General features: G+C 35.5%; 1 long non-coding RNA gene across 3 annotated transcripts; it reads left to right on the forward strand.

Moving 5' to 3' along the window:
- Positions 1 to 6,860: 6,860 nt before the first annotated feature.
- Positions 6,861 to 9,981, forward strand: LOC146915187 (uncharacterized). Of its 3 annotated transcripts, none has more exons than XR_015014497.1 (7): positions 6,861 to 7,474; positions 7,584 to 7,648; positions 7,793 to 7,837; positions 8,011 to 8,054; positions 8,435 to 8,495; positions 9,052 to 9,098; positions 9,738 to 9,981. It is a non-coding gene; the product is annotated as an uncharacterized LOC146915187 (long non-coding RNA). The 3 variants fall into 3 exon arrangements; XR_015014498.1 differs by having other exon boundaries at positions 7,793 to 7,822; XR_015014499.1 differs by lacking the exon at positions 9,052 to 9,098.
- The last annotated feature ends 1,719 nt before the right edge of the window (positions 9,982 to 11,700 follow it).

Here is an 11,700-nt window from a genome sequence, read left to right on the forward strand (position 1 = left end):
TGAGGTGGTGATGTTCTTTGATAATGATGATGGCTTGCTTATAACTTCGATATGATGAATTATACTTGTTAAGATAAGCATGCTAGATGAGTAATGAAGTGAGTAATGTTTTCATTGATTGATGTTGACAAATGATGAGCTTTTGTTGATGACTTGATTAGAGGTTGAATATGCATGCTATGCTATGATATTAATGTGATAGCTTGAAATTTAAGTGATGGGGGATAATAATGATCATGTGATGCTAGTGTTCTAGAAGGAAGGGTTATGTATATGTGATACGTGTATGATACACTTGTTTATATGAACTTGGAATGATGATATGGAATGGTTTGAATGGCATGAGAATCATGAAGACTATGAATACATGTATGATTTGTTGTTTTGTATTCTTGAATATGTCTTTCATTTCCAATGTTCATGATAAATGTTTTTCGTGAATTATGATTAATGTAATACTTACCCCCAGTGGTTTCGACCGCCTACCTGTCTGTATGGATGGGTAGACGTTGTGCAGGACTAGATGCTTGGTGAGTTTGCTTGTTGGATGTTTGGACGACGGAAGCTTTCTCCGTTGTCGTGTCAGTGTCGTAGTATCTAGGCTCTGATTAGGCTTAGTGTCTATTTGTTGTTTTTGGATTCTGTTGCTATGTTGTTGCTAATGTCCACTTGTCGGACTTGGAGTATTTTCACATGAGGATATATTTGACCATGGCATGTATATACTGAAGTTTATGAATTGTATTCCGCTGTGACCGTTGAAGTATTATATATATGCATGATGTTAGTTGGTTTTATTTTGAGACGTAGCATCTATTTCTTGAATATTTGTTATATTCGCGTGTTTTATCGCTTTAATAGAAATAGGGTGTTACAAGTTGGTATCAGAGCCGTGGTCGGTCTTGTCCAGACCAAAACCTGTTGAATTTCCTGTTGTATGCGACATGTATGGGAGTACTGTCGGTACTTGTTGTGTTGTTCCGTTCTTTTAGGTGGGTTTGAGAGTAATGGGGGAGAAGCAGGTTGTTTCAGGTTGTTGGGTCTGGCAAGGGAAGCTATCTTTGGCTGCGGAGGCTCAGTTGGTTGTGGTTTGTGTTAAGGTTCATGTTGATTTTGAGTTGCATCTTGTGTGTCTTCCGTTGAAGCATATGGACTTTATTTTTGGTATGGATTGGATGTTGACTTTTGGTGTTAACATTAATTGTTTGACCAAGAGCGTGACGTTTTCTAAGCCGGTAGTTGAGGAAGGTAGAAGGTTCTTGACCGCGGAGCAAGTGAAGAAGTCCTTGGATGGTGAAGCTAGTGTGTTCATGATGTTTGCTTCCTTGAAGGAAAGTAGTGAGAAAGGAGTTGGTGATTTTCCGGTAGTGCAAGAGTTTCCAGAAGTTTTTTCGGACGACATTACCGAGTTACCACCGGAGAGGGAAGTTGAGTTTGCAATTGATTTGGTGCCTGGAACGAGTCCTATTTTGATTGCGCCGTATCGGATGTCTGCATTAGAGTTGGGTGAGTTGAAGAAGCAGTTGGAAGAGTTGCTTGAGAAACAGTTTATCAGGACAAGTGTTTCGCCGTTGGGAGCTCCTATGTTGTTGGTTAAGAAGAAGGATGGTAGCATGAGATTGTGTGTGGATTATCGGCAGTTGAACAAGGTGACAATCAAGAATCAGTATCCGCTTCCGAGGATTGACGATTTGATGGATCAGTTGGTTGGTGCAGAAGTGTTCAGTAAGATTGATTTGAGGTCAGGATATCATCAGATTAGAGTAAAGGCGGAAGATATATCCAAAACTGCGTTCAGAACGAGGTATGGACATTATGAGTATTCTGTGATGCCATTTGGAGTATCTAATGCGCCAGGTGTCTTCATGGAGTACATGAATAGAATATTTCATCCTTTTCTGGATCGTTTTGTGGTGGTGTTTATAAATGATATTCTGGTGTATTCTAAGTCTGAAGAGGAGCATGACGAGCATTTGAGGATTGTGTTGGGAGTTTTGAAAGAGAAGAAGTTGTTTGCTAAGTTGTCGAAGTGTGAGTTTTGGTTGCGGGAAGTGAGTTTCCTTGGTCATGTGATTTCTAAAGGTGGTATTGCGGTGGATCCGTCAAAGGTTGATGCAGTGTTGCAGTGGGAATCACCTAAGTCTGTTTTTGAAGTTAGAAGCTTTCTTGGATTGGCAGGTTATTATCGGAGGTTCATTGAAGGATTCTCTAAGTTGGCGTTGCCATTGACGCAGTTGACTCGGAAAGGACAAGCTTATGTTTGGGATGCTAAGTGCGAGAATAGTTTCCAGGAGTTGAAGAAGAGGTTGACGTCAGCTCCAGTGTTGATTTTGCCGAATCCGAAGGAATCATTTGTTGTGTATTGTGATGCTTCTAAGATGGGTCTTGGTGGGGTGCTTATGCAAAATCGTCAGGTTGTGGCTTATGCTTCGAGGCAGTTGAAGGTGCATGAGAAGAATTATCCGACTCATGATTTGGAATTGGCGGTCGTTGTGTATGTGTTGAAGATTTGGAGGCATTATCTGTATGGTTCTAAGTTTGAAGTGTTCAGTGATCATAAGAGTTTGAAGTATTTGTTTGACCAGAAGGAGTTGAATATGAGGCAGAGGAGATGGTTGGAGTATCTTAAGGATTTTGATTTCCAGTTGAGTTATCACCCTGGAAAGGCCAATGTTGTTGTCGATGCTTTAAGTAGGAAGTCGTTGCATATGTCTGCTTTGATGGTGAAAGAGTTGGAGTTGATTGAGCAGTTTCGAGATTTGAGTTTGGTTAGCGAATTGACACCGAATGGTGTGAGGTTGGGAATGTTGAAGCTGACGAGTAATATCTTGGAAGAGATTAAGAATGGCCAGAGGGAAGATTTGGAACTTGTGGATCATGTGGTGTTAGTTAACCAAGGCAAGGGTGGAGACTTTAGATTGGATGGGAACGGTGTTTTGATGTTTCGTGATCGTGTTTGTGTACCAAAGGTTTTTGAGCTTAAGAGACAGATTTTGGAAGAAGGTCACAGAAGTAGTTTGAGTATTCATCCAGGAGCAACTAAGATGTATCAGGATTTGAAGAAGTTGTTTTGGTGGCCTAGAATGAAGAAAGAGATTGCGGAATTTGTTTATGCTTGTTTGATTTGTCAGAAGTCTAAGATTGAACACCAGAAACCGTCGGGTTTGATGCAACCGTTGTTTGTGCCAGAGTGGAAGTGGGATAGTATCTCTATGGATTTTGTTGGAGCTTTGCCGAAGACTGTTAAGGGCTTTGATTCGATTTGGGTGATTGTTGATCGGTTGACGAAGTTGGCACATTTTATTCCTATTAAGACCGGTATGTCTGTGGCGAAGTTGGCTGAGATCTACATTGAGCAGATTGTTAGATTGCATGGTATTCCTTCTAGTATCGGGATGGCACCGTTTGAAGCTTTGTATGGTCGTAGGTGTAGGACTCCTTTGTGTTGGTATGAGTCAGGTGAAAGTGCCTTGATAGGACCAGAAGTTGTGCAAGAGACCACCGAAAAGGTTAAGATGATTCAAGAGAAGATGAGAGCGTCTCAGAGTAGGCAGAAGAGTTATCATGATAAGAGGAGGAAGGACATCGAATTTTAGGTTGGTGATCATGTGTTTTTGAGAGTGAATCATGTAACTGGTGTTGGTCGTGCTTTGAAGTGTCGGAAGTTGACTCCTCGTTTTGTTGGACCGTTTGAGATTGTTGAGAAGGTTGGGGGTGTAGCGTATCGGATTGCGTTACCGCCATCTTTATCGAATCTTCATGATGTGTTTCATGTATCTCAGTTACGGAAGTATGTGTATGATGCGTCTCATGTGATTCAAGTGGATGATTTGGAAGTAAGAGACAATTTGACTGTCGAGACTTGGCCAGTTAGGATTGAGGATCGTGAAGTGAAGCGGTTGCGTGGCAAGGAGGTCATTTTGGTTAAAGTGATTTGGGTTGGACCAACCGGTGAGAGTGCCACTTGGGAATCGGAGGGTAGAGTGAGGGTTGCGTATCCAGAGTTGTTTTCTTCAGGTAATTTTCGAGGGCGAAAATTCTTTTTAGTGGGGGAGAGTTGAACAGCCCGATTTTTCGCTAGATTTATTTTATTATTTATTTATGTGTGTTGTGTGTGCTATTATGTGATTATTTGCATCTGTGTGTATTTTTTTGGTTGGGAATTGTAGAATTCGGTGTAGAAGGGTATTTTAGTCATTTTGGACTTAGGGGCATTTTGGTCATTTTGAGAGTAGGGGTAATTTTGTAATTTTGGATGAGAATTATTTTAGTGCTTAGTAAGAGTATTATTTTACCAAGTTACTAGAGAGAGTGTAGTAATCATTTTATTTACCGGTAAGTGACCGTTAGTGTTGTAATTTACCGTTAAGTGAGTAGTGACATTTTGGGTGTTAGAATAGAAATGGGTTAGGCCCATTAAGGTTTGAGAGATAAGCCCAATTGAATAGAGCACATATATAAACTCTAGTTGTTGGTGAAAATTAGGTTTCACAACATTTCACATTTCATTTCATTTGGGAAGAGAAGAGATAGAAGCTTGAGAGTAGAACAAGATCAAGGGCTAGAGCTAGAGGAGGGGATTCATCATCTAGGAGCTAAATTGAGGCTTGAATTAAAGATTCTTGGTGTTAGAGGTAAGGGGGTTAGGCTTTAATCATAATCCTTTAGTTTAATTCTACCCTAATTCCTTGCATAATTGTGGTTAAGTGCTTAATTTGATTTTGGTTGTAGAATTTCGTGCTTAATTTTGTTGACATGATTATATGCATGAATTGAATGTTAATTGTGTTGTTGTTGTTGAATTTGTATGTCAAAATGGGTAGAAATGAACATGATATGTTTTTGTATGAAATTGATGATAAATGAAGTTGTGGTTGTTGAATTGTTGATGAATTCATGTTCAAATATTGTTGTTGTTGTTTTAACATGTGTTGTTGATGAATTGATGCAATGGGTATCATTGAAATGATGAATTATGATGAGATTTGTTGTTGTTGTTCAAATTGGTGAAATTTGTGTCAAGTTGTTCATGTGAAGGACCCAAATGAAATTTTGATATATGAGGTTGTTGACTGAGTTTTTGATGTTTTTGGATGAATTGGAATTGGTAGAATTTCTGTTTTCATATTGTGATTGTGTTAGTCGAGTTGTTTGGGAGAAAACGGGTTTTTCGTGTGAAATGTCGGTGTTTAAGCGGTTTTGCAAAGAAAATGATCATGTGAGGTTTGGGAGAAATGATTTTGGGATGGTTGAAACTTGAATTTATCTGTATATTATGATAGAGCTAAGTGTCAGGAGCGTATAGGCGAAAACGGCATCGAAAACGGAGTAACGGTTTGATTTTTATGCGCGAAAACGTGAAGGTTAAAAAAATCTGCTACTGTTCAGAAGCGCTACTGTTCAGAAGCATCGTTCAGAAGCGCTACTGTTCAGAAGCGAACCTGTTCAGAAGCGAACCAGTTCAGAAGCGATCCAGATCAGAAGCTGATCCTGATCAGAAGCTGACCCTGATCAGAAGCTGACCCAGATCAGAAGCCAGCACTCATGTTCTGTGTTCTTGCGTCTTTTTCTCACATTTCTGTTTTGATTTGGCTTTTGACGTAAACATGAAAGTTGTAGATAATTTTGTTAGCTTTCCAGAGGCTTTGGTTTGACTTGCAAATGATTTTTGGTTTGTGAGTTATGAGGAAAATACTCCAAGGTTGTCTTAGGAAAATTTTACGAAAAATCCGCATAACTATTTCTAAGTCGACCCAAACCTTATGGATTGTCTCCAAACTTCAAACTTGGGTTTTATGAGTTCAATTAAGGTGTTTAATACTATCTAATCTATGAGGTGATGGATCTAACTTGTTTTGCTTTGAAAATGGAAAATTTTGTGAAAAGTGAAAAAGTGAGACGAACTTTGAGTTTTTCTTGAATTCGTCGTTTTTGGCCGATGAAATACTTATGTATCCTCTACTGCACCTATAAGTGACTTGTGAGAATACATGGCATAGGCAATTGAGCTTGTAGGATTGGTTTTGGTTCATAACTTCTATTATTTTTAAATGGTGACTTTTGGAGACGAACTTGGTAGAAATGAATCTTGTTGGACTAAAGTCTTATGAATCTTTTGTGAATGGTCACATATGATTAAATAACTGTGTTTGAATGGTTGTGGAAGGTTGAGAATGATGTTTGTCATAAATTGTTGTGTTATTCCATTTTACTTGATTTATGTGATGTAAATGGAAATGAATTGTAAATCGATGTTGATGAATGTTGATGAATGTTGATGAATTTTTTTTGAGATGTGATTGTTGAATGTATGGGCATGATTCTTGATAATGCAATGTTGTTGAGTTGTTGAAATGTAAAGGGAGGTGTACCTTTACATTGTTTTTGGTAGTTGTTATGTTGGAGTTGTGCATTATCGAGTCATTGCTATATGTCCATGCATCATACCATGTTGTTGTTGTTGTTGAAATGTAAAAGGAGGTGTACTTTTACATAGTTGTTGTAAGAGGAGGTGTACTCTTACATAGATGTTCAGTTGGCATCTAATGACTGTTGTTGATTTGGTACCACATGCATCTAGAGAAGAGTCTAGAACATTGCATGCATTTGAATAATTGATGAGTTGTGTCATAATTGAATATATGACTTGGTGAATTTGTGTATTGGTGAAATTTGGTGAATGTTGTGATGATGTGGATTGGTGTATATGTACATTGGTGAATTTTGTGGATGGTTGTGAATAATTGTATTATGCTCTAATTGCATGCCTTAATTGTTTGTGCTTATACACTTGGTGAATCAATTGATGATGGTTATTTAATAATAATGATGAGGTGAGATTTGTATATGTATCTTAATAATATACAAACATGAAGCAACAAATAGCAACTTTTTTGACATCAATCCAATGTGGCACATCCCCAATCCAACGTGTCACATCCACAAGCCCCTTAATGTCACATCACCATTAAAAAATAATTTTAAAGTTTCCACTTTAAGCATTTACACAATACAAACAATAAAATATCATTATCTTATATTTTCCCTCTTTCAATTCAAAATTCAAATTTCAAAATTTTTCAAATCCTCCTTTCCCTCCTATTTTTTCTCTTATCCCAACAAACATCACTTTCTATATTCTTTATCTTCCATTCCTTCTAAACTTCTTTTTCTTTTTATTTTCCTCACTTTTTCTCTCACACACACAAACTCAACACCACTCTCTCTCTCTCTCTCTCTCTCTTCCTCACACTCTCTCACGTAAACCCCAACCTCCATCCATGAAATCATCTTTCTTCTACCTTCTTTCATCATTTTCTATCAATTTCGGCCTCCTCCCACTAAAATAAAGCCATCATCATCTTCATCTCTTCATCCTCTACAAAAGCAACTCATTCATTTATACATTCTATCAAGTTCAATTTTGAGACCACCGTTGACCACCACGTCGAAATTCTCTCTCCACCGCGCTGAGGTATCATCAGTTCCTTTCTCTCTCTTTCATCCAAAAATACTCATTTTAATTTGGTTCTGTTTATATTGTCATAAATCTCTCTAAACATTAATATTATTTGTTTTTGTAGTTTTAAATTTTGGATCTGTCGCTAAATGAAAGAATGAGATAGCAACACACACTTCTGGGGAGGAGGTAATGATTCATCCATTTTCATCTTCGGATTTATAGATCCATTATATTTTGAATTTTGAGTAAACAATTTTTTTGGTCAAATCCCATTTATCTTTCTGGAAAATTACTCACACACACCATGTTTCTATTTTCATGTGCAATCAGAAATTGGTGCCGATGAATTTCAAGAAATAGGTATGACAATTAAAGGTATCAGATTCAGTTTTCAAATTGAATTTCAAAACGTTAATTAATTATTGCTTCTGTTTTGTAAATTATAATGGATAATGGATTTTTCATTAACTATGTTAGCTTCAAATATGATGGGTTGTTAGTTTGAGTAATTCTGATTTTGCAATTTTGTTTTACGTGATTTTGTGCAGAAATGAAGAAATCTATATGAGAAATCAAGCAACATGGTTGCAAGGTATTGCTATTTTATTTTATATCATAATAATAACTTCATTTTATTCAACTTTAATAGATTACTTTAATTACATTAACTTTTTCATATGTGAAAAGATTGGTTGATGTATTTTCAGATTTGCATTTGTCTAACTTTGCATTTAATTATTTTCGTTTTATTTATGTTTTCTATGTTTTTTCTATTTTTCTTTTCATGTTATTTTCACATAGTTTGGTTCTGTTCTGTTTTTAAGAAATGCTTTTGGATGTGAGTTGGAATTTCAAGTTAACATTATAACTTTTGGATAAATGATAGATAGTTGTTGTCATTGTCAATATGTTGGTCATATTTGTAAGTGATAACTGCATTTGATAAGCACATGATTGAAATTGAAATTGCAGTAGCTATTGGGTTGAATCATTCATTCTCAAGATACCTTCATAGAAAAAGCAACAAGAAAAGGTATGTGTTTATTTTGTTTCATATTCGTTTATTTTGTTTTAGATCTTACAAGAAATGACATTTAATTAAGTGTTTGTAATTTTGTCTTTAAAAAAAAATCGCATCATAAATGGCATTTAACATTTGTTTTAAATGTGCTTAACTCATAATCAAGTTCTGAGGTCATGGATGCTAAATTATCATTTTTATGTTTTACTCATTTGTTTGATGTTTATAATTGAAATTGGATTTTATAAATGTTCTATTCACCTTTTATTACCGATAAAAGTTTATAACTTTTTCTGGATACATATCCCAATTTCATATTCTGTTTTTTTTAATGTTTTATTGCTTGACAGATTTACATATTAGGATTTGCTTGAATAAATTTTTAGTTTAAGTTTATTTGAGATTTTTTAATGGATTATACTTAATTTTGATATGAATGTTGAATGAGTGATTGAAATTAGGGTTCAAAAAGGGCTATGATAAAGGATATAACTCATTTTGTTTTGTATTGTTTATATAAAGTAGTATGGTTATTCAAATTTATAATTGTTCTTTTGTTCAAATTCAGGAGTTTGAGAAGAAGATAAATGAAATATCTATCTTGAATTGAAAGACGTAAGTAATTAACATTTTGGGGGGTCAAATTCAGGTTGCATGTGTTTTAGTTATTGTTCAAACTATTTTTATATGAAAAACATTTGATATCTCTGTGTACTAAAAAATATACTAAAAAGATTTGATATCTTTGTTCAAACTATGGTTGAAGATTGTGTCTGAATAAGAGAGATTTATCATGTTCACACACACTTTTTCACTTTTTATGTTTATCACTTGGTTAGATTAACCCTTTGTGTTATTATTGGAATAGTTTATATAATTTGTTTGTTGAAGTACTTTTATTGGGTGTCACTTGGTTTGTTTTGGGTGTTTTGGTATTAACTACTCCCTCCGTTTCAAAATGAGTGTCGCTTTAGCGAAAAAAATTTGTTTCAAAATGAGTGTCGCTTTCAGTTTCCAATGCAATAATAACTTTTTCTTTTCAATTGTACCCTCCAATTATACTCTGCACACTACTTCCAAAGTATTACTTTTAAAACTAACCAATAGTTAATAAGGATAATTTGGTAAAATAACCAATTTCTTTCTTTTAATCATTGCATTTCTTAATATGTGTGTAAACACCTAAAACGACACTCATTTTGAAACGGAGGGAGTATAAGTTTTAATTTTGGGCTAAACATGCAATCATGGCAGGAATTAGTGAATGATCTCAGGTCAGTTATCCTTGCACAATAAGGTAAATTAATTTTGAATGTCTAATCTTTCTTAGATGTATAGTGCAGTGGAAATTTGGAGTCTTTAGAATGAATGAAAAGTAGCTTGCTTTTCTCTTGGTTAGCACTATTTTTATTTCAATTGTCATAGCCCCAATATTATACTTGATTAGTATTATTTGTTTAACATTATAGTGATTTATATAGTGTCTTTCAAGATATAATATATTAGTTTTGTTGTTTTTAAATTACAGACTGAAATAGTTTCTCCCAAAAAGTAATATAATCTTGCCAAATTAAGTTTTGTTGTTCTTTGATAATGATGATGGCTTGCTTATAACTTTGATATGATGAATTATACTTGTTAAGATAAGCATGCTAGATGAGTAATGAAGTGAGTAATGTTTTCATTGATTGATGTTGACAAATGATGAGCTTTTGTTGATGACTTGATTAGAGGTTGAATATGCATGCTATGCTATGATATTAATGTGATAGCTTGAAATTTAAGTGATGGGGGATAATAATGATCATGTGATGCTAGTGTTCTAGAAGGAAGGGTTATGTATATGTGATACGTGTATGATACACTTGTTTATATGAACTTGGAATGATGATATGGAATGGTTTGAATGGCATGAGAATCATGAAGACTATGAATACATGTATGATTTGTTGTTTTGTATTCTTGAATATGTCTTTCATTTCCAATGTTCATGATAAATGTTTTTCGTGAATTATGATTAATGTAATACTTACCCCCAGTGGTTTCGACCGCCTACCTGTCTGTATGGATGGGTAGACGTTGTGCAGGACTAGATGCTTGGTGAGTTTGCTTGTTGGATGTTTGGACGACGGAAGCTTTCTCCGTTGTCGTGTCAGTGTCGTAGTATCTAGGCTCTGATTAGGCTTAGTGTCTATTTGTTGTTTTTGGATTCTGTTGCTATGTTGTTGCTAATGTCCACTTGTCGGACTTGGAGTATTTTCACATGAGGATATATTTGACCATGGCATGTATATACTGAAGTTTATGAATTGTATTCCGCTGTGACCGTTGAAGTATTATATATATGCATGATGTTAGTTGGTTTTATTTTGAGACGTAGCATCTATTTCTTGAATATTTGTTATATTCGCGTGTTTTATCGCTTTAATAGAAATAGGGTGTTACACAAGGTAATTCCCTTTCTAACAACCAAGCCAAGGGATAGAATTGCAAATACAAAACACTTGCAAATATAAAACAATACAAATATAAAGCATAAAGCAATAAACAACTTCTAGAAGAAACTTCAGACACTCTAGGGAGACGGATGAGAACATGTGCTGGCAAAGAAAGCACTCTGTTTCTTCTTTTGTCCTGGGACCCTGTCAAGTGTGGCATCTTTTTCTTTGATGATGTTTTCCAATCGGAGAATCTCAAGGCGCCTCTCTTCACTTTCCCAATTCTTTTGCTCTAACATACCCATTACTATCTCATAATATTGTTCTTTCTTGCGGAGCATTCTTTCCAAAGTGACTTTCTCACAGTTGTGAAGGTGATAAAAACACAAGAAGGGGGGTTGAATTGTGTTTTGAAAAATTCTTCGTTTCTCCTAAACAACTGAATACACTGATCAGAAGCTAAGTGAGACAGCTTCTGAAGTGATGATCAGAATCTAAATGCAGCGGAATAAAACAGAGAGAGAGAAGAAGAACGACACAAAACAATTATACTGGTTCCTTCCACAATCCGGAAGTAGTCCAGTCCCCCTTGCACTTCCAAGGAGATTTCACTATGAGTAATATCTGATTACAAATGCTCAAGCACACAAGCAAGAGACTTCCAATGCTCAAGCACACAAGCAAGAGACTTCCTTTGCTCAAGAACACAATCAAGAGACTTCCTGCTCAAGCACAATTGCAAGAGACTTCCTAACTAAACAAAATTACACAGAAAATTG

The sequence above is a fragment of the Medicago sativa genome, chromosome 6, assembly GCF_051527215.1.
Source record: "Medicago sativa cultivar Bolivia chromosome 6, Bolivia_mono, whole genome shotgun sequence".
Lineage (NCBI taxonomy): Eukaryota > Viridiplantae > Streptophyta > Magnoliopsida > Fabales > Fabaceae > Medicago > Medicago sativa.